Below are 24,407 nucleotides of genomic sequence, written 5' to 3'. Positions count from 1 at the left end.
CACCAACCTCCTCCCACACCTGACTTTTTGCCTCAGCGACAGCTGAAGCCGCTTGCAGGGATTGCCACCTCGACAGGCACCGACAACCTTGCAGCCACAGCTCCGTTCAGCCGCCTCAACAATGGAGGTCAGGAACATGGCCCATTCGGACTCAATGTCACCGGCCTCCCCCGGGATGCAGTCGAAGCTCTGCCGGATGTGGGAGTTGAAGACCTTTCTGACAGGTTCCTCTTCCAAACGTTCCCAGCATACCCTCAGCACACGTTTGGGCCCGCCAGGTCTGTCCGGCATCCTCCCCCGCCATCTGATCCAACTCACCACAAGGTGGTGATCAGTTGACAGCTCAGCACCTCTTTTCACCCAAGTGTCCAGAACATATGGCCGCAGGTCCAGTGATACGACTATAAAGTTGATCATCAAAATGCAGCCTAGGGTATCCTAATGCTAGATGAACTTGTGGACACCCTTATGCTCGAACATGGTGTTCGTAATGGACAAATCCAATAACTGAACACCACTCAGGTTCAGATCAGTGGGGCCATTCCTCCCAATCACGCCTCTCCAGGTCTCACTGTCATTACTCACGTGAGCATTGAAGTCCCCCAGCATTACCATGGAGTCCCCAGAATGAGTATTCTCCATCACCCCCTCTAGGGTCCCCAAGAAGGCATGGTACTCTGAACTGCTGTTTGGTGCATAAGCACAAACAACCGTCAGAGCCCTTTCCCCAACCCGAAGGCGCAGGGTAATTACCCTCTCGATCTGTGGACCATTTCACACACCTATCCAGTCACACGCACACGCACACACACACACACACACACACACACACCTGTGCACAATTTCACAATTTAATACACTCAGTCACTCATGCATTCACAGCTTTAGACACTTTTACAGACAATACAGCAACAAAAAGGTGCTTCAGGTGAGGAAACCGTCTTGGACACAGAGAAAACAAGATCTATGGACTTCATGGGCTTGAGAGAAAACACACTCTGCTGCTGGTCCTGAGGTGTGTGAAGTCATAGCTGAGCTTGCTGCAGTTGTTTTGTGGATGAAAAGCTAGCCGCTAGCGTGTGGTATAACTGTGTAAGAATTCCTGTGAGACGAATAACTTTAGAGTTTCCATAAACTCCGGCTCCAATCGCGCCACAGTCTTTTCGCACCACTGCCCAAAAGATTATCCCACCTGGTCCAGACGCTGCCCGGAGTTGTGTTTCAGGACGGTGGGTTTTATGGCATTAAATGAAGCAGGGTTTCCTTCCCTCTTAATGGCTCAAGCTCTTTTTTTTCTCCATCAGAACAGCTAATGCACCTGTGGACTCCAGGTCAGTACAATACAATTGTGCAGATCGCTAGCACCACACTTCTGATTTCCATCAATCGCAGCCATGTTTACTGTATTCTAACAGGGGCTTTACTCTGGAAACCTGCCTCCAGCAGGCCATGACTGTTTTTTATCTGAAAGGAAAGGCTCGTCAGCTGTGGGTGGCTGAGCATGTCCCGCTGTACTGTCAGAACTGTGGGCAGTGCACCATGAAAACAAACACATGTGTGTCTATGTAATAAACTGAAAACCTGTTGTTGTAGTCCAAACAAAGCTGAGTATGCACAACAAGTATCTAAAACCTAGTGAAGAGTGCTATATATATATATATATATATATATATATATATATATATATATATATATACAGTAGCAGTCAAAAGCTTAGACACATGTTCTCGTTAGTCGTTGGTGGAATAGGGCTATTCACTGTAGAGAACTGTACCAGCCCCTACCTCTTCACAAGTTATGGTCTCAAACCGTCTTGTTGCCGTATAGAACCCTTTTCTAAAAGATGCCATATATCACCATCTACAACACATTCTCCATCAATCTGAAGACCATCTTCATAATGCAACGAACACTTTAATCATGAAAAAGGTTTTTAAAGTGTTCAGGATTCTGTATAGAGCCATTTTCTTTACTAATGAGCCTAAAGTGTGTAGCCTAAAGGACAGATGAGCAGGCCTGGTACTTGTTTGGACTGCAACTATCTAAAAATGATATATGTTCCCTATCTAGTGCACTGCTTAGGGGTGGCTTCAACAGCCAAACTGTGCATATCTAATATAACATTATCCATATTCAACCCCATCTGCATGACTCTGCATGATATTGTTTTCATCTAATGTTTGTGCACTACGTAGGGAATGGGGAATTATTTGAGACACATCCTGAAAGTGCAGCTGAAAGCTCCTCACCAACACTAAATAAACAAGTATTACAGAAACAATCTCCAATCTCCGATTGGGGTTTCACTCCACATCAGTGGCGGATGCTGGTCTTTCAGGGAGGGGAAGCTAAGTTGCGGCCTACATCATAAAATGTGTCGGTTTATTTATACGTAAATTCTACCCTCCGTTCCTTTTGAAGAAAATGATCTGTGACCCTGTCGTACCAATAAGGCGTCTTTTCCAGGGACTTGACTAGTGTCCTCTCAATGGCCAGCAGAGCTAGGCTGCTTAAACGGCCTTGGCCCATGTGAAGTGTGTCCGCCTGTGAGTGCTTTGTGACGGTGGAGGGGCTCAGCAGCACGCGCTGGACAGAAACGGCAATAGAAGTCAGAAAGAGTGATAGAAGTCAGTCTCCAAACACAAGCAGCTACAAAAAAACCCCACCAGAAATAGAAGCTCGATTTGTTGCTGGTCGTTTTTAACAAAGAAAATGCCGCTAAAAGGATTAAGAAAGTCTCCGGTTCAACTCAGAACAGAATGAAAATGTAATGCTCCCATGGATCTTTACACCAAAGGATCGCTGGTTCGCTCATTTCGCTGTCAATCAAAAAGGGATTCAGCCTCAGACAGATCATCCAATCATCATGCAGAAGCTGAGCGTCCGAGCCAGCCGAGGCCAGCCCACTGCCCCATAGACCCCCAGAGACGCTGAGCGTCCGATGAGCGGGACAAAGCCCAGCATTTATCCAATGGTTCGTCTCGTTTCACTGCACTTCGCTGCTTCGCTATTGAACTCTGTGGATGCTCAGCGTCCTCACTGTTTAAATCACTGTGAATCTGCATGAATGATTGAGAGGAAAGCCGCGTCTTTAACAGTGATAAGAAGCTGATTCTGAACAAAAGTTAATCCCGTTGTAGTGCATATTTATTCACCGACATGTACACACAACAGTATATATTTGATCACTTATATTTTGACATTTTAGAAGCTGAGCTTCCCTTGCAGTCTTAGAGCAATCGCCTCTGCTCCACATGCATGTTTTCTCTGTGTATTTGTAGTTTTCGCCTGGCTCTGCTGTTTACCTATTTAGGTTAGTTTTCTTTTTTTAGTTCATATGTTTTGGATTGAACTTGTTCATGTATTCACTTGTTGAGGTTTTCAGGTTAAACTACAGTGATTAATGTCTTATTTGGTTGTTTGTGTTGAATAAACCTTTCTTTAGTCACAGCCTTTGGTCTCCATTTATTACAAAAATAATTTACACTTAAGATCGTATAACAGAGAAAACAAGTATAATTTGTACATGATTTTTACCTGTATTAGTATGAGTGCATACTCTGAAAGTAAACTAACGGAAAATGCCCTACAAGAACCTTCAGTGTAAACAGTGTTGTTAGCAACAGCAGAAAAAACAGAAAAACAGTAGAACACATCTTAACCAAGCAGGTGGCATGGGGAGTACTAACTGTTGTGTAAATGCTTTTAAATTCCACGTTATGAGTGTAGAAAGAATTGTTGGTGAAAGGTGGTAAGGCGTGTGGGCCGTAGTGGATGTGTCCACTCCTTTACATGCAGAAAAGCAACAACACATGTCAGCTGACCAGGTGTGTGCACATGACTGGACACTGAGCTGAAATTGGGATGTGTGCATGGGAACAATCCCTGCTGTGTAGACGGTGTAACAGACAGACCCACAGACAGACAGACAGCCGTCTGTTGTTTCATGGTGGTCGTAATGAAGCCGGTCACCCCATGCCAGAGTTTAAAGTGGAACGGAGGCTTGTCCTCCAGACATCCGCGTTTATCTCCCTGGAACACTAATGCATGTTTAATAGGCAAGATCTCCGCCTTAAACTGAGGCTATATTTTATTAATTGTGCTCCGAGGGACTGTTGATGCTGTCTTATTATCCTGTTTATCACTTTATTAATTCATCATCTTTCCAAAGAATTTTTCTGGGTGTGTGTTTGTGTGTGTGTGTGTGTGTGAGAGAGAGAGAGAGAGAGAGAGAGAGAGAGAGAGAGAGAGAGAGAAAGAGAGAGAGAGAGAGAGAGAGAGAGAGAGAGAGAGAGAGAGAGAGAGAGAGAGAGAGAGAGAGAGCAGCAACAACTTTATAATGGAGTGCAATTTACTCTTAATGAGGTATGATGAGGCAAATCTGTCAGTGGGGCTATTACGGGTTTGACTTACGGATTCACAGGCGTAATAATATTGTTAGATTTCTGCTTTGTTTTTTTTTTTGTTTTTTTTCCACCCAAGCAGAGCCTCAGCAGTTGGTCCAGAGATAATGACGGATCCCATCCCTCAGGTCTTCTGAACGCCTGGATGCTTGATTAATTGAAAATAATGACACGACTGCAGCAACCGTGGCCTTGCCTACTGTTAAACACCAAGGCCTCGGAAAACGATGATACAAAGGTCTAGATGAAGAATGTGGTCCTAATATTTTTGTAATACCCCCTGGTTGCTGTTAACTAAAGCAAGGAGCTACAACAGAAAGTCACAGTGATACCATCACCCACCATATACACTACATAGCGTCAAATCTGTGCACGCCCACTTAGCCAGCACTCCCTCCAGAGTCAGGGGTTCTAATACATAGCATCTCCTTTAGACAAGACAATGTTGAAACCAGATGATGCTTGTGTGGAATCAATGAGAGCATTAAGCTGTCGTGAGACTAGTTTGCGTTACTCTGGGCAATAGAAAAGCTGGAAGTTTGGTTACACAAAGAGTCCAGTCTGGTGCTGTAAGCTAAAACAAAATGGCAAACAATGACAAAACCTACCAACCGTAAACAGGAAAAATACCCACTCCAGAGATAAACACAATCTAACCCATCCTCCCAACTGACTCACATTAATAGATCATTTTATGATTGGTATATAAAATGTATAGCTAACGTTTACAGATGTTAGATGTTCCTCCATGTCAGACTCAGTTATGCTGCACAACCAGCAGTAGGCCGAACTTGAACTTAGAAATTTATTTGCACTGGATATTTGGGGCAAGAAATGGCTTTTACCTCACTAGACCAAACTTGGCATTGACTGGTGACATAAGACTCATGCAACCTCCCATTCTTATTCCAAGTAAGCTTCAAGAACTGGGCGTGTTTAATATAATTAACACTTTTTGACAGAAATGTTTGCCAAATGTATATAGTTAACATGTATGTTCTCAAAATACCTGAAAAATATTAGTTCTGCACTGGGACTAAAATACTTGTAATCAGCAATAGGACCAGTGGTAGCTAATGCTTTTCCCAAGTCCAGCTCCCCATGTGGCCCACACTAATGTCTGCTTCCAATGCAGTGACGCCATTGAAAATGAAGGAAAGCAAGAAAAATAACACTTATTCAAAAACCAGTAGGACACTGCCAATTATCTTCATGCCTTCTGTTTCCTTTCACTCAGGGGAGCTCAGAGAATGATAGATGTGTATTTAAAATGACCTCTCACCTTCACAAATCTGGAGTTGGCCAGAGTGGCACACTGAGGGGAAGGTAAGTTAATCTACAACTCATTAATTCTGCATTGGTGGGTGTTTGGTAATTACCAGCTTTAAATAAAGATGTTTATACAAAGAATTGAAATGGATTATTGCATAATTGTAGTTTCTACACGAATATGTTCTACTTTTCTGAAAGGTTCAAGACAAAAAACAACAAAATAAAACAAAATAAACGTTTTTAATTGTAGTCATTGTAGTTACTATGTAATAGCTGTATCAGAAGGCTGTAATAAAAAAGAGCTTTTGTTAGAGTAAACACAATAGGACATTGGGGAAGACAAGGAGTTAAAGACTTTTTGTCCATTTTGAACTCATTATTAAGGGTGCTAACCATAATGAAGGATACTGAAGGGTAATTAGTATTTTTATGATGGCTGCTATGGTGAACAACACTCTGCAAACCAGTGAGAAATGGTGTCCTATACGTGATATTCCATATATAGCACTATCTCTTCCACTTCATATATCAAACATGATTGAAGACTGACAGATTTAGAGGGAAGGTGAACCTGTTTTAACCCCATTAACCTTAGGTTTCCAAGCCAGAGGATGTGTAGCTGTCATAAATCATTGAGTTATTACAATAAATATGACTCAAAAATTATAATGCACTACAGGCAAAAAAAAAAAAAGAAAAAAAAGGTCAGAAAACACCACATCCTTAGTTTACACATTAAGCCCAGTTCCTGTGAATTATTTAATTATAGCACCGGAGTGGAGGAGCATGGATTTAGATGCACAGATGGTGGGGATCACATCTATAAAAAGATTTGTTTCTCTTCTGAAAACTGTAGCATTTCAGGAAAGACTCAAATGCGAATCCTTAGCTTGGAATAATTAACTATAGCCTATGGCTAACAATGTCTGGATACCTGCTCGTTCAACATGCCTGGGGTATTTATACATAGTTGTCCACCCACAAATCTTCTCAAAAACATAAACAAACAATAGATGTTTGAAAAATTTAGTGAAAATCTCACAGCATTCATTCAGCTTTCTACCGTGTTGGATATGACTAGCTTCGGATCACAGTCCTCACTCAAACCCACCCCACAGGTACTGGACAGAGCTCCATCACTTTGGAGACATCATAGAGTTGTGTTTGGGATTACTCAGGTTGTAAAAAGTAGAAAATGCAAGTAACGTCTAAGACTGCACAGATGGCAGGGCAGATTGTTTAATGAAAGCCTTCCCAAAACAAAGTGTTACTCTTCAAGAGGCAAACATCCCTTGGGTAAAAAGGGAATTGTATCTGAGCCAAGAGGAAACACAGGATGGTTGTGTGAGGAATTCAGCATCCAATTCTCAAACTGAAGCATGGAAAACTGACTGACGTATTCTCCTCCAGATAAATTTACAATGTCATGATCATGTCATAATCATCTTGTGATCTCATCATCTTTAATGCTATCACAGCACTTATCAGATTTGGTCCAAAATGTAATTCAGATGGACCTTCCCTGCCATTTTGACATGATGATACATGACGATAATGCGATTTTATTTTATAATGTGAATGAATTAGGGCGGCACAGTGGCCCTGCAAGTAGTGTCACTCTCACACAGCTCCATGGACCTGTAGGTTGTGGGTTTGAGTCCTGCTCCAAGTGACTGTCTGTGAGGAGTTGGTGTGTTCTCCCTGTGTCTGCATGGGTTTCCTCCGGGTGACTGTCTGTGAGGAGTTGGTGTGTTTTCCCTGTGTTTGCGTGGGTTTCCTCCGGGTGACTGTCTGTGAGGAGTTGGATGTGTTCTCCCTGTGTCTGCGTGGGTTTCCTCCGGGTGCTCCAGTTTCCTCCCACAGTCCAAAAACACAGGTTAATAGCTGAATTGGCGAATCAAAACTCCGTAGGTGTGAGTGTGTGAGTGAATGTGTCAATGTGTGTCGCCCTGTGAGGGACTGGCACCCGAGACAAATAAATGAATGAATGAACGAACGAACGAACAAATGAACGAACGAACGAACGAACGAATGAATGAATGTGAGTGAATTAAGACCCAGAAACAAAGGCTATTCATCCACTATTCATTCATTCATTCACTTTCTGTAATGCTTTCATCCTGGTCCTATTTGCAGTTGGTCCTACACCTCTCCAGAACCATTGGGCTAAAACACCCAGCCTGGATGCCAGTCTATCACAGAGCATCACAAACACTCCCCCAGTCACAGCACATGTAATTATGTTAAAAGTACTGAATAATGTCAAATTTGGTTATCAACAATGACACTAAGAAGTGACCTGAGCTGCCTGCTCTGATCTGAACAGTTAGCGGCCAGAGGAATTGGGCGAACACTTCTGCGCGTCCAAGGCTCTTTGACATTATGAAGAAATATATACTACATTGTAGCCGGCTACAGGAGGAAAATAAAAGCCTATCATCTTTAAACTCTTTCCCTCAGGCAGATGCAGTATGCGAAGAATAGATGTGGTACTTCATCTTCTCTTCCTTTGGCTGGAACCGTGGATAGATGCAAAGGGCTAATATTTACACATTCAATTACTTACCGTTTTAGATATGGAGGCATATACTGGTCCCTCAGTGGCCTGTAGCAGCGTCATTGTGCTCCTTGTATTACTGTCCATCTCAGAATTATTGCAGCTCTTTGAGTAATTGTGTGGATTTGGTGAGGGTTGCTGAGGAAGACAAACTGAACTGCTATTATTGCCCAAAACCATATCAGAACTCCAGCTTGGCCCTAAACTCATATCTGTATCCAAGACCCTAACCCTAGCCCTGACCCTAATCCCCTAACTCTCCAGCGGTGTTGTAGAATGTTCACGCACAGCAGCTCAAATTCATTCATTCGTTGTCTGTAACCTCTTATCTATTACAGGGTCGCAGTGGGTCCGGAGCCTACACCAAATCACTGGGTGCAAGGCAGGAACACACCCTGGAGGGGGCGCCAGTCCCTCAGAGGGTGACACACATTGACACATTCACTCACACCTGTGGACATTTTGTGAGTGGCAAATCCACCTACCAACGTGTGTTTTTGGACTGTGGGTGGAAACCAGAGCACCCGGAGGAAACCCATGCAGACACAGGGAGAACACACCACACTCCTCACAGTCACCCAGAGGAAAACTCGAACCCACAACCTCCAGGTGCCTGGAGCTACCTGCTGCACCACCATGCCATCCTCAGCAGTTCACAGTGTTTCTGAAGTTCTTCTTAATGCCCCCCCCCCCAGTAATTAAATTGTAATTAAAACGTCAAAATTAATAATAACAGTATAAAAATTTATTAAAACAAAAAGAAAATTTTTATAAAATTAATTAAAATGATTAAAATAATAAAATGTAAGTAAGAGCAAGGCTATGAATAAACATTCATTTAAAAAAAGATCATAATAATAACAACATTAATATTAATAATATTTAATACAGTTAAAGACAGAGCGGAGCTGGTTAGAAATTAAAAAGTTCAAAATAATTGAGTAACACCAGGGAGCGGAGCTGAAAGGTTGGGAATATCTAGACTGCTCATATTCATTCTATGTGTACTCTCTCTTGGAGATCGTGTTACCAGTTGGGCTGGTGTAACAGGCTCAGATATAACCGTGTCATCTCTGTAAACGACTCTAATCTAATAGATTCATCTGATGAAGTGGCATTACAGCTGTCAGTCTTTGAAAGGGAACAATAGAGTTCCCAGTGTGTCTCAAATTAAAATGCATGGTATACCAGGAAATGTGGCTTTGGCGCATTTCAATCGCGAGGTAATCATCATTATTATGATTGGTATGGCATTGTTTTGGGAGACGTGCTGAGGAAGCAGATCCTCCATGCTTCAAATCATATTTTTAATACGCCAGGGACAAATTAGGGCCTCTGCACAGCGTGCGGAATGAGTTTTCTGGGGTTCCTCCGGCTTCCAATAGATTTTAAGATGCTTTGTGGAAGACTTATGGCAGTAATTTGAAACCGAGCCCAACTTGTTAGGCTCCTGAACTCACGTCTCCAGATGAATCCACACTGCACTGTCATCGCTGCTAAGATGGCTGTAAAGTCAATGGCCCAAGAAAAGGGAAATACTTTCCACACTTCTGCTTACTTTTACATTCCCTTTGGTGGGTCTAGGTGACAGGCCTGTGCCCACTAATGTTCTCGTGGGTTGAAAACAATCAAATCCTCACAGCCATTGTCTAATATCATGTACAACTCATACTCAGAACAGCAGAAGAACAGTTGTAACTACACTACTGATGCTCACCAACACATAGGCCTTCCTTTCAGCTCCGACTGACCCCAGTACATCTACATACTTTACATATACACAAACCATGTCTATATCCCACAGCCAAATCAATATGAGTATGGTTAAGTTGGCTGATGTTTGAGCATCTGGAAATCTCATTCCCTTCCCTCCCTCCCCAAAGAACAAACATCTGTAGAACATTAGCGATGTGCAGCGCTGTTTGGTCAATCACAGTGTAATTGCTGAGCTCCCTACCATCTTTCGTGACCACTAGCTCGCACATGAAGCCCAATATGACAGCACTGGTCAGAAAAGGTTTTTAGTATGGCTGTCCAATCTAAGCCCATCCCAAGCATGAGCAATGCATCACCTGTTGGAGAGAGAGAGCGAGAGAGAGGCTAGCTTCCTGCTGCATGACTGGCTTCTGCAGACTCCAGCTGAGATCGCATTGACTTTAACCCTCCATCTCCGTCACTCCCTTCTGTTATTGCCCTCTGACCCATGGAGTTGCGCTTGGCCAGGTGCTGCGATTGCTCCCTGGACTGTCCAATGAGCCGTGAGCAGATTATCATAGAAGTGCTGGGCTTTAGACACCTCACCTAAAGTGAAATATAACACAGTGGGTTCACCGTATGCTTTCTGAATATTGCTTCATGATATACATTCACTGTTCCCTTTATTCGCACAGGGATCCTGTTTAATAGTCTCTAACAATTACATAACACTGGTACAACACTATTTATATGAGCTGTACTACTGTAATGGGTGAAATGATGGAATTGCAGGTAGCATCCTGGGTTCAAGGGTTCAATCCTTGCCTCAGGTCACTGTCTTTGAGGAGCTCTGTGTGTTCTCCCTTTGTCTGTGTGGGTTTCCTCTAGGTGTTGTGTTTCCATCCAGCGGTCCAAACGCACATGCTGGAAGGATGGATGAAACGTAGCTTCACCAGGTGATAAAGCCTCCAACTATTCTTCACCAAAATAAAGCTATACAGTCTAGCTGTTTCCAATAAAGTGGCCAGTGAGTACATCTATTGCTAAAGTATGACACAAATATCTCTTAACAGTTGGAGCTTTCGACTCAAGCTAATAACTTTACAGATCAATCAATCAAACATGGAGCATCAGAAGGTTCTCTAAAGCTGCCAGTCGTCTCTGGAGCCCAAAGGAAAGTGGATAATGGGCCGTTGTGATTGTGATGAAGACAGTGGGAAACATCCTGATGGTGCTGTCATTTCAGAGCGGCTCAAAATCTCTCAGCTTCAGATTGCATTCAGCTCGAGATAATTTAGCCCGGCTCTCGAGAGCCGTTCAGACGAGTTCAGCAGCTCATTCCAGTGCCTCTCCAAATCCTGCACAGGGTCTAAATATACTCCCCGTCTTCATCTGCTTGCCGTCACGCTGATTGATGTCAGACACCCACTAACTCTGAAAGCCGGGCTTGTTATTTGAGACATCTTGGTATAAAGAGTCTGGTGATGAAAGCTAGACTTCACTTCATACATTAAGACCTGTTCTCTGCAATGAAAGATGCTAGTTATGTTAAGTATGGAATTATTCATCATAGGTCAGCGGGTCAGAACCATCAGCAAATATCCGCCCCCTTTGGTTTCAGCTGAGCTTCAAAATGACTTGTTTTTAATGGATTGACCCAGTTATCTTCTAACAGCAAGATCTCCAAGTGTTTGTACATATTTCACATGTAGAAGTTTAGCTTCAACTGAAGTTGCACTTATTATGATGATACTCTCTGTTATGATCCTGAAGGCCTGGCACAGAAACAGCACTGTTCTCAGTTAGCAATAGAGCTAAAAAAACACTGCTGTTTCTGCCCTTATGGAGAGACTTTGTTGTGTTAACAGCTGAGGACAAGAATTGGGTTTAGGATCATAGTTCGGGATTAGGGTTGGGTTTAGGATTACAGTTTGGGATTAGGGTTGGGTTTAGGATTACAGTTCGGGATTAGGGTTGGGTTTAGGATTACAGTTCGGGATTAGGGTTGGGTTTAGGATTACAGTTCGGGATTAGGGTTGGGTTTAGGATTACAGTTCGGGATTAAGGCTGGGTTTAGGATTACAGTTCGGGATTAGGGTTGGGTTTAGGATTACAGTTTGGGATTAGGGTTGGGTTTAGGATTACAGTTTAGGATTACAGTTCGGGATTAGGGTTGAGTTTAGGATTACAGTTCGGGATTAGGGTTGGGTTTAGGATTACAGTTTGGGATTAGGGTTGGGTTTAGGATTACAGTTCGGGATTAGGGTTGGGTTTAGGATTACAGTTTGGGATTAGGGTTGGGTTTAGGATCATAGTTTGGGATTAGGGTTGGGTTTAGGATTACAGTTTGGGATTAGGGTTGGGTTTAGGATTACAGTTCGGGATTAGGGTTGGGTTTAGGATTACAGTTCGGGATTAGGGTTGGGTTTAGGATTACAGTTTGGGATTAGGGTTGGGTTTAGGATTACAGTTTGGGATTAGGGTTGGGTTTAGGATTACAGTTTGGGATTACAGTTCGGGATTAAGGTTGGGTTTAGGATTACAGTTTGGGATTAGAGTTGGGTTTAGGATTACAGTTTTGGGATTAGGGTTGGGTTTAGGATTACAGGTTGGAATTACAGTTTGGGATTAGGGTTGGGTTTAGGATAACAGTTTGCGATTATGTTTGGTTTTAGGATTACAGTTTGGGATTAGGGTTGGTTTTAGGATTACAGTTTAGGATTACAGTTCGGGATTAAGGTTGGGTTTAGGATTACAGTTCGGGATTAGGGTTGGGTTTAGGATTACAGTTTGGGATTACAGTTGGGATTAGGGTTGGGGGTGGGATTAGCATTTTAGTTAAGGTTAGAAAAATGTTTGGAGTTAATATTTCTGTTTAGGTTTAGGTACCAGTTTAGGGTTAGACCTCAGAGGAAGTACTAAGGCTGATCTTTACATCATGACCATTCACAAATATATTTAGCATATGCTCGCCATCAAAAAGAAGCCATTTATGTCCAATTTATTTTTTATCTGAACACAGCAACTGTCCTTAACAATGTGTAAACATCTCATGATAAATGGACCAATAGAAAAGCTCCAAAATTACTTGGAATAAAATTCCAAAACTCCATTGAAAGTTGGGTTCTCAGCTTCAACAATACTAGGAACATATTTTGTTAAATATAAAGCCTTAATGTGATGTGGTGTTTATGACTTCTAACACAATACAACCAGCTGCCCTGATGAAATGGCTTGCCAGATTGATAGGCTGTTGTAAAATATTGCAAAAAGCCGGCCCAGGTATGTTTTATCACATTGTCCACATCGAGGCAATGTCAGTCACATAGCTCCGCCGTGTCTCTTAGTGCCAATGTTCCTGGAACCCAGAAAGACTCCTGAGAGCAGGCCTTGGGCCAGGTGATAGCAACTCTTGTGATGAACTACAGCGAGGCTGGCTGGCATCACCATGGCGACCTTGGCAATGTCACTCAAGTCATTTGCATTGGCTGCTGCTTTCATGCCCACCTCATTTTGCGTCAGCAGCTGAGGTCCATTCCCCTTGTCGTCCACTTTGAACCAAACCTGTGGCCGGTCCATTGATCACCTTCACCAGCTCTGGACGCTTGGGCAGGATGCTATGAGATAAAGATGATATCCCTGGTCAAATGATAGTTTTATATGTATCTTCATTGGAGGTGACCATTGCTGAAATCAGGTCACGGCTCAGAAAGTCAGTAAACATAACTAACATTGATCCACAAGCTTGTAGCCCCACCTATGCCAAGCATGAGCTACAAGAGTATAAGCCACCAGCACCTGACTGTGGAGCAGTGTAATAGCATTCTCTACAGGGATGGAGCTGGAGTTGGAGTTGGAGTGACTTTAAGAATCCAGATCAATCCCTGCCTGACGTCACTTACCCTCTTTAGGCTGAATGCCATCACACCTTCACCGCAGTGGTCGCACATGTAAAAGATTTCTCAAGAGGTGGGGCAGGAGAGTGTTTAGTGACTGGACGTGTGTGTTTGGGACGTTGGAGAAAAGCAGGGTAGGAAAGTTTAAGTGGGATCCTGGGAGAATCTGGGCTAAAGACATTTGGGATATAAAGGCGCTGAGGCTTCTTTTGCCTTCGGATATTTTTCCAATATTGATTTGACGTGGTAAAGAGTGCCGAGAGAGCCGGTGTTTGTTTAGGTTTATTTATGAGTGTGCTCTCTCTCTCTCTCTCACTGTTTTCATCCCTCTATCTCTTCACACTCCTAACGTGCCTGGAAAGCTTGATGCCACTGTCACCAGAGCAGCAAGGGAGTGTGGTTGTTGTTCTGGAAATCACTGAACGCAGAAACATTACCAATCAGCCTTGCTTCTACACTCACTGTCCATTCTCTCAGCTCCACTGACCTCACAGGAGCACTCAGTAGTCCATTTATTAGCCTCCTTCCACACTGTTCTTCAGAGCTCAGGGCAGGTATGATCTGGGTGGTGGATCGTTCTCAACGCTGCAGTGATACTGACGTGGTGGTGGTGTGTTGGTTTGTGCTGTGCTGGAACAAAGTGGATCAGACACAGCAGGTACTGCTGAAGGTTTTAAAGTGTCCCTCAGTGTCACCGCTGGACTAAGAATGGGCAGACGACCAACAACACCCAACAAACAGCGTCCTGCATCCACAGTTGAAGAACTAGAGGACAGTCCAAGGATTAGAGAACAACTGTTTTGTCTATTTTTTGCTTTCAGTTATAGATTCCTGGCAACTCCGCATCCTTTCAGACCCTGGGTCCTGTTGCTTTTTGCTTATTTTATGGGTGAAACATCATTTATTTAGATACAATTTCAAGGCAAAGGAACACACTCACCTCAGAAAGATCGTATAGCATTTGAAGAAGTGTGTGTGTGTGTGTGTGTGTGTGTGTGTGTAAGTGTGTGTGTGTAAGTGTGTGTGTGTGTGTGTGTGTGTGTGTGTGTGTGTGTGTGTTTTAATCTGGGAAAACGTGTCTGTGCTTATGAATATTTTACCAACATTTGCTCGACTTTTCACTTTCACCGAACACAGATGTCCACTTTACTTTGCGTCGGTTGGGCAGCCATGAGAATTCTTTCAGAAGCAATAAGATACCTGCAGGCAGAGTGGACTAAATGACCACGCTGCATGTCAAACGAACAGCATTCCTGTGGATTTGCAAGCGCCTACCATTTATTAATGTATGTCTACAATTTTCATATTCTCATTTTGCTAAACCCACTGGTGCGCACTGCCGTTGGAGCTAAATGGACTTAAAAACAAGGAAGGGTCAGTCTGTCAGGAGCGGTAGAGATGCCCAGCAGCCAGCTCATAACATCAGAACCCTCAGAGCAACAAGCTCGCTTCCATTATATTTATAGTGCTCTGTAAGGGTATCTGGAGCAGATGCTGACTTTTACTTTTGACAGTTTGCCTTAGAACAATATGAATAGTTTAATAAGCCCCATTTTATGCTATGCCTTTGTAATAACTTTGTAACTACATATTAATACCTGTGTAAGTAATATTATACTGCTGTCACACACTTGTAAATCAATGTTATTTCAAGGATGTTTGATTAAGGACAATGTTTTCTTTGTAAACAATGATTTGTCAAGGGACAGATGGACTGTGTTTATACACTAACAAATTGGGATCCTATATTGTAGTGATCTTCAACTTGTAACAATAGCTACAAGCTATTTGGTGCTATATAGAACCATTTTCAAAGATATGTGCAACATATTTGACCATAAAAGGAGGATTGTGGCATGCCAGTGGTTCAATATAGAGCTAGAACCATTGTCTTAAGAAACATATGAGGAACCCAAAGTGTTTTTCAGTTTTAGCAATGTCCAGTGTGTCACAACAGAAGAACATCTTTCTGGTGCTATTTGGAACCACATTCAATAAAACCTCCCATCAATCTGAAGAACCATTTCACCATTTTGCCAAGAACCCTATTATCATATTATCATGCAAATGGTTCTGTCTATAGAACCATAGCCATTAATGCAGAACTCTCTATGTGTCGCCTCAGTTGCTACATCATTATTCAAGTGTCCATTAAGACTCGAACTGTGCTGAGAATGATCCACCACACAAATCATACCAGCCCCATGGTGGTCTTGTGGGGGTCAGTGTCACTGCAGTGCTGAGAATGATCCACCACACAAATAATAGCCTGCATCATCTGTGGAGGTCCTGTGGGGGTCCTGACGACTGAAAAACAGGAGGAAAGGGCAGAACTACAAAGCGCCTCTGGTCAGTGCTGGTACAATGGACAAAGACTGTAGAGACACGAAGATTAACATTAGCTTTAACATTACGGCTGCTTGGTGTAAATCAAAATTTACATAGCGCAGTTCCTGCAGTGCTGAGTTCAGAGTAGCAACAGAGGCTTTATTCTCTCTGCTGCGTTTTAGTGAAGGAGAAGGATTTTTAAGCTGTAATTTTAAAGTTAAAAAAAGAGTAAACTGTTTTGTTTTAAGGTCTACTCCTGCCGCTGCTAATGTTAGCTACATTAACTTCCATTGCGACTTCTATGAATTATGTCATAACTGTTAAAAGTACCACTTGCTCCATTGCAGGAGTTAACACAGTCTTTTGAGTTCTCACACAGACTTTAAGACCTCCTCCAGAGTGTGGCCAGAAAAGAAATCAGTGGGAGCTGCGACGTCACTGGGTTCACTTACATAAAGCCGAGGCGAGCTGGGCCTGGAGTCTGATGTAATGTGGACTGAATATGAATGGGTCGGGAATGTGAAGCCACAGGAGGTTTAGGCTTTGAAAGAGCAGTTTGAATGATGAGCGAGACGAACTGTGGCTCAAATGGCTTCCATGATGATTTTCGACTGTGCTGGGCAGTCATTACGAGGCCCGATATGAAGCAAAGCTGGGAGTCAGAACAGAGGCAGGGACGAACTCTTCACCGCTGACCCATATAAGATCACCACTGGTGTCCACTTAAACTTTTGGCTAGACATGGAACAGTCAAAGCACAGTAAAGTTCCTGGCGGTTAATATTTATGTTTCATTTGGAAAAACTCATTTAAGTTACAGCATCAGCCAAATTTAGGAACATCTAGTGGGCTTTTTCTGTATTAGAGGAATCATGGCACAGTGTGTGGTGCCCAGTCTCATGTCCCCCATCCTGATTTCACTCCTTAATGGTCCCTGAAACCAGTGGAGGTCAAATCAGGATGGGGAGGTGAGATTGGGCACCACACCGGAGAAATGTGCTGGTTTCGCCAGACATTCCACCTTAAATAGAGTTATAATTATATATAAGTGCTCAGCATTTCTGAGATTTCTTCAACCTTAAACAGAGCTCAGAATACTCTGTATTCAAATTTAACATTGTGTTCCACCTTAACTAGTTTAACGACATATTCAAAGGCCTTCTTTTGCATTCTCTATAAGCATTCCACCTACCACCATGTGTTTGGATTGTGGGGGCAAACTGCAGCATCCAGAGGAAACCCACGCAGACACAAGGAGAACACATCACACACCTCACAGACGGTGACCTGAGGTGAGGATCAAACCCAGGACCCTGGGACTGCTCTCCCAGAGTTCAATACAATATCATATTGTATTGACTATTGTAACTCCTGACCACTGAAGAGCAGGGTGAAATGGGGGGTAAGAAAGTGTGCAAAGAAACAGTCTGTAACTGTAGAACTACACAGTGCTCCTGTATGGGCAGTAGAGCTGATCAATTGGACAGTGACTGTAGACACAAGGTAGTTGTTAACCCAGTGATTGTTTGTTGTATATTATATATGTGTCTTATATTTCTCCAGGGCCCTTCCACTTTGTGAGTCTTCCTGTCACAAGGATTCATGAGAGGGAGGACATGGAGCATCAGTGCATGAAAAACACAGCAATAGCACTGTTCATGACTTATTTATCCTGGCCAATGGCTGCCCCAGCTGCTGCTATATATCCCAACTTCCTCCATCCCCTAATTACCCCTATGTCTCTGTGAAGTTAAAACCCCTTGGGTCCTCAAGCAAGGATGCCCATTGTCCCCTATACTATTCTGTCCTTTGGTGCTGGTCCAGGGCAACCCCTCCCCCACGTAATCCCCCAAATTTACCCTTCACAAATGTGTAGGAACGGAAGTCGGAACAGAGCAAAAACTCCCTCCCATATGTTCTTCACAAACTCACCCCAGGCACAGGCACGACAATCATATTTATCCATCATTTATGCACTGCTTCTCCAGCTCCGGTCTTTTCTGTCGCCTCTTTGGGACCCCCCGGCAGTCAGAGGATGTGACGAAGCAGCGCCCCCCTCATGCACAGAAACAGAAGATGAGCCACTTGTTCACACGGAGAGCCAAGAGTCACAGTAATCACCTTGTAATTATAGAATTAAACTGATGAGCCCACCTCTGGGGGAAGGGTTTTAGTCAGAGACAAGCTTCTTCCCTTCATTCTTTCGTTTTTGCTCTTCTCAACTGTCCCATGTCCTTGTCAAACAAAGAGGTTTTTGTTTATACAGTGATACTATGTGATGTAGTGCAGCAGGTAGTGTCGCAGTCACACAGCTCCAGGGGCCTGGAGGTTGTGGGTTCGATTCCAGCTCCGGGTGACTGTCTGTGAGGAGTTGGTGTGTTCTCCCCGTGTCCGCGTGGGTTTCCTCTGGGTGCTCCGGTTTCCTCCCACAGTCCAAAAACACACGTTGCAGGTGGATTGGCGACTCGAAAGTGTCCGTAGGTGTGAGTGTGTGAGTGAATGTGTGTGTGTGTGTCTGTGTTGCCCTGTGGGGGACTGGCGTCCCCTCCAGGGTGTATTCCCGCCTTGTGCCCGATGATTCCAGGTAGGCTCTGGACCCCCCGCGGCCCTGAATTGGATAAGCGGTTACAGATAATGGATGGATGGATGGATGGATGGCCTGTGAGCATCTTCCTGTGTCCACTGATGAAGGTCTGGAGGACGACTAACACAAACTGTGCAGTGACAGATTAGACTTTACAACTACAAGGTGGACCAGCAGGGTCGGTGTGTCTAATAGACTGGGCACTGAGTGGACACTGTGTTTAAAAACTCCAGCAGCAACTGCTGTGTCTCATCCACTTGTCCAAGCACAACTAACACTAACGCATCAGAGCCGTTCCTGTAGATTGACCTCTGACTTATGTCCAGTCCAGCATACACAGGGTCATCTATTGGATCAAGGCATCTTACAAAATATATCAACACACTGAAGTATATTTTAATAATAAAGGTGAAAGGTGTCTCCACATTTTTGCATAAGTCTTGTATAAGTCAGGTTGTGTTTTTCTATCAGATCGGATCATTAACCATTAGATCTGCACTGTTTCTGAATAATTATTTCCTTCACACTTTGGTACTGCCCACTCTTCCTGACTTTAGGTTCACTGACCCAAAGTAGATGATTCATGTGTAATGAGGTGCCTGCGGCTGCTGGGTAATGGTGTCTTGTTTGTATAGTTATAGAAAATCGCTATATGTTCTGCAGTAATTTCAAATCTAATCACAGGCAGTGTTTCCCTTCTGCAGCAGCCTGTTTCTCTTTTTCACATTAGACTGTTCTGTTCTAAAGGAATCTACATGAGCTGCTAACAGCCATACTAATTTTATACGAGGCTCCCAATTACAGTAATTGGTAGCAGTCACAGAAGTAATTATTGAGTGTAGGATCTCTCCTCCATGTGCACACTATCTTCAGAGAAATCAGAGGAGACCACCACTGCCAGGGCTTTTAGTAAGTACTGAAGAACAAAGCTGTAATTAAATCAAGGCTCAGAATCATTTCACAATAATCTTGACTATGGATTACACACCAGGTGGTGTTGTTTTTTCTCCCCAAAATATCAATGGATGTCAATGGAATTCAGTTGGAAGTCAATGGAAGACAATAGAAAACTTTAATAAATATCAGAGGAAATCAACTAAAGCCAAAATATATCAATGGAAGTCAAATGAAATCAATGGAAATCAACAAAATCCAACATTCCGTTGTCACTACCATGGACTGAACTTTAAAAATATTAGGAAATCTTTTTACAGCAGTGCACACAAGTCAGAAACCACTCTTCATTTATTTAATTTCTTCATTTGCTTCATTTCTAAGGTTCAAGGTAATCATTTTTCTGAGGAAAGAACAAATGCATTGTGTAAATGTTGCTGTTTTTACAGCATTTGTGTTGGAAAATGAGGAAATATTTTACTATAACGCTATAATTTGATCTAGTTTGTGCATTTTTTGTATTTACTTTATGTTGCTGAAAAACAAACCTTCATGTTTATGTCCTTCATTTTGGTCATTTCTTGAGGCATTGAATGGAAATACAGATTTGTTAAAACACAACAGAAATTAAACATATAAGTAATTATCTATTAGTTATGCAGTTATACCTAAGGTATTGCATTTTAATAACTATACCATAGATTTAATGTATGGCAAAGCAATCGTAATAATTTCAGACTCTCAGGAGCTGAACTCAAAAAGTAAAGGCTGCTATGTCAAGTGAAGAAATCAAGCTTTACTCCTGACTCTGACCTTTAAAGCATATTTCACTCACTCCTACTTTCAACTTGAAAACAATGTAGCAGTCAGCCCTATGTTTTTCCACCACCGTTTGCCACTCAGTGTTTTAAAGCTCTCACTGGTCTCATACCTTCACATGTTCCTGAGAGCCTTCAACAATATCCAATCATGAGCTCCTCCAGAGCCTCGCTGAACATTCCAAGAGCTCACAATTTTATATTTGGAAGAAGCTTTTCCAAGAATGTTTTCCACTGTCTGCTGCTTAATCCAACAACACATTTTTATAGATGTATTTTACAGTCACTGACCTAGACCTACCACCCACTGGTCACTCTCCTCGTTTTTTGAGATTAGCCTTTGTTCCATAACATGTGATGTTGGGTGGTAAGTTCTGGATCATTCACACTACTCCATTCATCTGTCCAGTGATTGCAGTTAACTGACCATATTTTAGAGGGCTGAATACCACTCATGTGCAGGAGGTTAGGCACACTGTGTCCAAAATGGCATCAGCATTTCATTTCTCATTAAGGCTTTGGTTTTGTCACGAAGAATCAAGCTGGAAAACTGAAAAACTGAGGAGATAAGAAATAAAGAACTGAGGAGCTGAGGATCTGAACCACTGAAGATCTGCATAGATAAAAAGCTGAAGACCTGAAATGCTAAACAGCTGAAGACCCGAAGAGAGGATATTCCCCTGCAGGTCAATGCTTATTGTGAAAATGTAAAATGCTGAAGCGCAGGTGTTGGATTTGCTCTGCTGTGGCTCCTAAGAGGCCAGTTCTCAGCTTTGGCAGCTCTGGAGATTAATGTGTGGAGTGAATTTATTGAGAATTAGCACAGCATGAAAATGTACTTCACAGCATGGTCACAAGCCACCTAATCTCCCCCCTCCCCAACATCTGTGGGGGAAACTAATAGAAACAGCCAGCCAACCCTGCAGAGATGAGTCCTTTAGTCTCGTCTGCTCTGCTCTTCTTGCACTGGAGACAAAGAAAACCTCATTTGAAAAAAGCTTTTATTTGCCACTGCTATCATGAAACACAGCCGTGTGCAAAAGACTGGACACTACTGGACAAACCACACACCCGGTCATTATTGGGAGAACATCTCTGTCTGACATCAAATGACAAAACCTTCCTTTAACACTGTGTCATAATTTCACCACAAACAGATCAATAGATGATGTTCATTCATCCATTATCTGTAAGCGCTTATCCAATTCAGGGTCGCAGTGGGTCCAGAGCCTACCTGGAATCATTAGGCGCTAGGCAGGAACACACCCTGGAGGGGGCGCCAGTCCTTCACAGGGCAACACAGACACACTCACACCTACAGACACTTTGGAGTCGCCAATCCACCTACCAACGTGTGTTTTTGGACTGTGGGAGGAAACCGGAGCACCCGGAGGAAGTCCACGCGGACACGGGGAGAACACACCAACTCCCCACAGACAGTCACCCGGAGCGGGAATCGAACCCACAACCTCCAGGCCCCTGGAGCTGTGTGACACTACCTGCTGCGCCACCGTGCCGCCCCCAATAGATGATGTGTTTCACAGTTATGTCCACAAAGGGCACTGAAATAATCAGATCATTAAATTATTTTGAAATTTTAAAACATTTTTGCTTCCAGGTCCAAAGGTCTAAAGGCGAAGTTCTCCATTTTGGCTAAAAGACAATTCCCATTCATGAATGTGCACATTCATTTATAATCTCTTCTCAGCATGAAAAGTCATTAACCCTGTCATTAACCCTAAACCTAACTATAACCCTATCACTAAACATAACCTTAATCTTAGACCTATCCATAGCCATAACTGCAAAAATAACAGGACTGTCTCCTGTGTAATGCTCTTCAACAGCAGATTACAGCACTGTTTCTGTAATACTTTTATAGGTTTATATCAAAGAGTTTGTGATTAATTTAGTGAAACAGTACTCCCAGTGGACAGGAGCTCATTTTGAGATCCTAAAATAACTACCAATCATGACCAATCATGATTAATCAGAATTTGTTCCAATTATATTTTTGTTTTTGACACTATAATATTTTGTGCAGTCACTTTTAATTTGCCAATGTTAAATTATTTTAACAACTACATAAATATGATCAAATATTCCAAATCCTTTGCACAGACCATATTTTATTTTTTCTCAGTTATTTTACATATGCCATCGAAAGTAAAAGCAACTTCAGTATAATAGTGTTTTATTTATAACACTGTTATTACACTGTTCCCTGTAAATCAACAAAATGGACATCTGACCTCTGCGGGAGTGGGGCTATTCCAACTTCTGTACACTCACTTTCCTGCTTTTTTCCCATAACACTGTGTAAATCTGGGCTGCTGATATGTGGTTTTAAATGAAGAAGGTCTAGTTACACAGTTTGACTGCTGTCGCTCAAATAAAGCACTGTGATTCTTTAGGATTATTGTTATTGTATTATTCTTAAGTGACATCAAGTCTCTTGTTCCTGTGACATGCAGCTGAGACTGAGCCCCAGCTGACCATCAGATCACTGTCTGAACAAAACACAGCCTTATTTGTGTATCATCGGAAATGACCGTGGAAAATGCACAAAGGCCAAAATCGCAGGGAGGTTTTAATGAGTGAGCCTGAGGAGTCCAATCTCACTGAGAGCCACTCAGCCATCCTTAACTCTAAGCAGCACTAGCTCCAAGAAGTAGCTGCTCTTTTGATGATTTCCCTTTGTGTCGACTGTTTAATTAACCCTTAAACCTCATAGGGAACTGAAGCTGCTTGAAATCAACATCCACAACATGTTCAAATATTTATGGTTTAAGTGAATTCAGCCATTTGTAAGGTACATCCACTCAATCCAAGCCATATAGAGATAAGAAGAGTAGACATTATCACTGCAGTAAAGGTGGACACCCTTGGATTTGGAAGAAACAAACAAGGATGAAGAAAAGCTCAAATACGTTTTAAAAAACGTATATATCTATCCCCTGGAAGCACACGATCTGATTGGTTACCATAGTAACAGTGTCATAGCTTCAATGTCAAAAATGTACTAGACCACATTAAGAGATGTACCTGTTTACCAGTCCACTGTAAGAAGAGAGCTCAATGCTATGGGTTTGAAAGGATGTGGAGCAGTTGAAAAGCTGATAAAAGGAAGTTGATGGAAGGATTCTAATTTAAAATATATTAAAATGTGAAATTATTTTCAACAATTACTTCTTTTTGAGTTTGTGAAACTGTAAAAGATTGATTTAGCAGAGTCCTGTTGATTTAGTAGAAACCAGTGCAGCAGGTTTCAACCAAGATGGCGGATGGTCTGGGGTTCACTGTTTTTAATGAATTTGGAGAGTGTGGTGCAAGGGGTGGTGGCACAACAGGTAGAATCACTGTCTCATAGATCCAGGGTTGTGGGTTCAAGAATCATATTGGGTCACTACCTGAGGAGTTTGGTGTGTTCCCCCACAGTGCAAAAACATGTGTTAGTAGGTGGAGTGTCCATGAGTGTCACAGACAATGAATGAATTTATGATTAAATTAATTAATAGTATGTAATAGTATTTTTTGAGTTGTATTAAGCATTAAAGTAAGTTGTAGCCTCTTAAAGTAAATGTGTATGAACACTTCTGATATTTGAGTTTATGAACTTAAGGCAATCTTTTGCCATAATTTTTTTTTTGAGTTATACTAACTTATTCAGGTTTACAGTACACAAACGAAGACTCCAACTATGAAGCTGGTGAGTTATCAGATCAATGGGCAGAGCACATCAGAGTCCAGTCTTCAGTCTTGAATATTGTATTATTTGGATCATGAGATGCAAAACTAACCTCAAAAGGGTGGAAACATATCCCTGTGGATTGCTTCAGAGATTCTGACACAACCCTCCCACTTCACCTGGGTTTGGACTAGCACCTGAGCCCTAAAAACAACCCCAGAGGCTGGGTATTGGACACAGGGAGAACACACTGGACACCGCATAGTAACCTGA

The 24,407-nt window shown here is 42.5% G+C and overlaps 1 pseudogene; it reads right to left on the bottom strand.

Annotated features, from left to right (window-relative positions):
* The window catches only part of LOC136676301 (uncharacterized), a 57,649-nt pseudogene extending 49,354 nt beyond the window's left edge, over positions 1-8,295 (bottom strand).
* Between the last annotated feature and the right edge of the window lie 16,112 nt (positions 8,296-24,407).

Source organism: Hoplias malabaricus, chromosome 2, assembly GCF_029633855.1.
Source record: "Hoplias malabaricus isolate fHopMal1 chromosome 2, fHopMal1.hap1, whole genome shotgun sequence".
NCBI lineage: Eukaryota > Metazoa > Chordata > Actinopteri > Characiformes > Erythrinidae > Hoplias > Hoplias malabaricus.
Note: the sequence above shows the minus strand (reverse complement) of the source record. Positions and strands in the feature narration are given on the sequence as shown.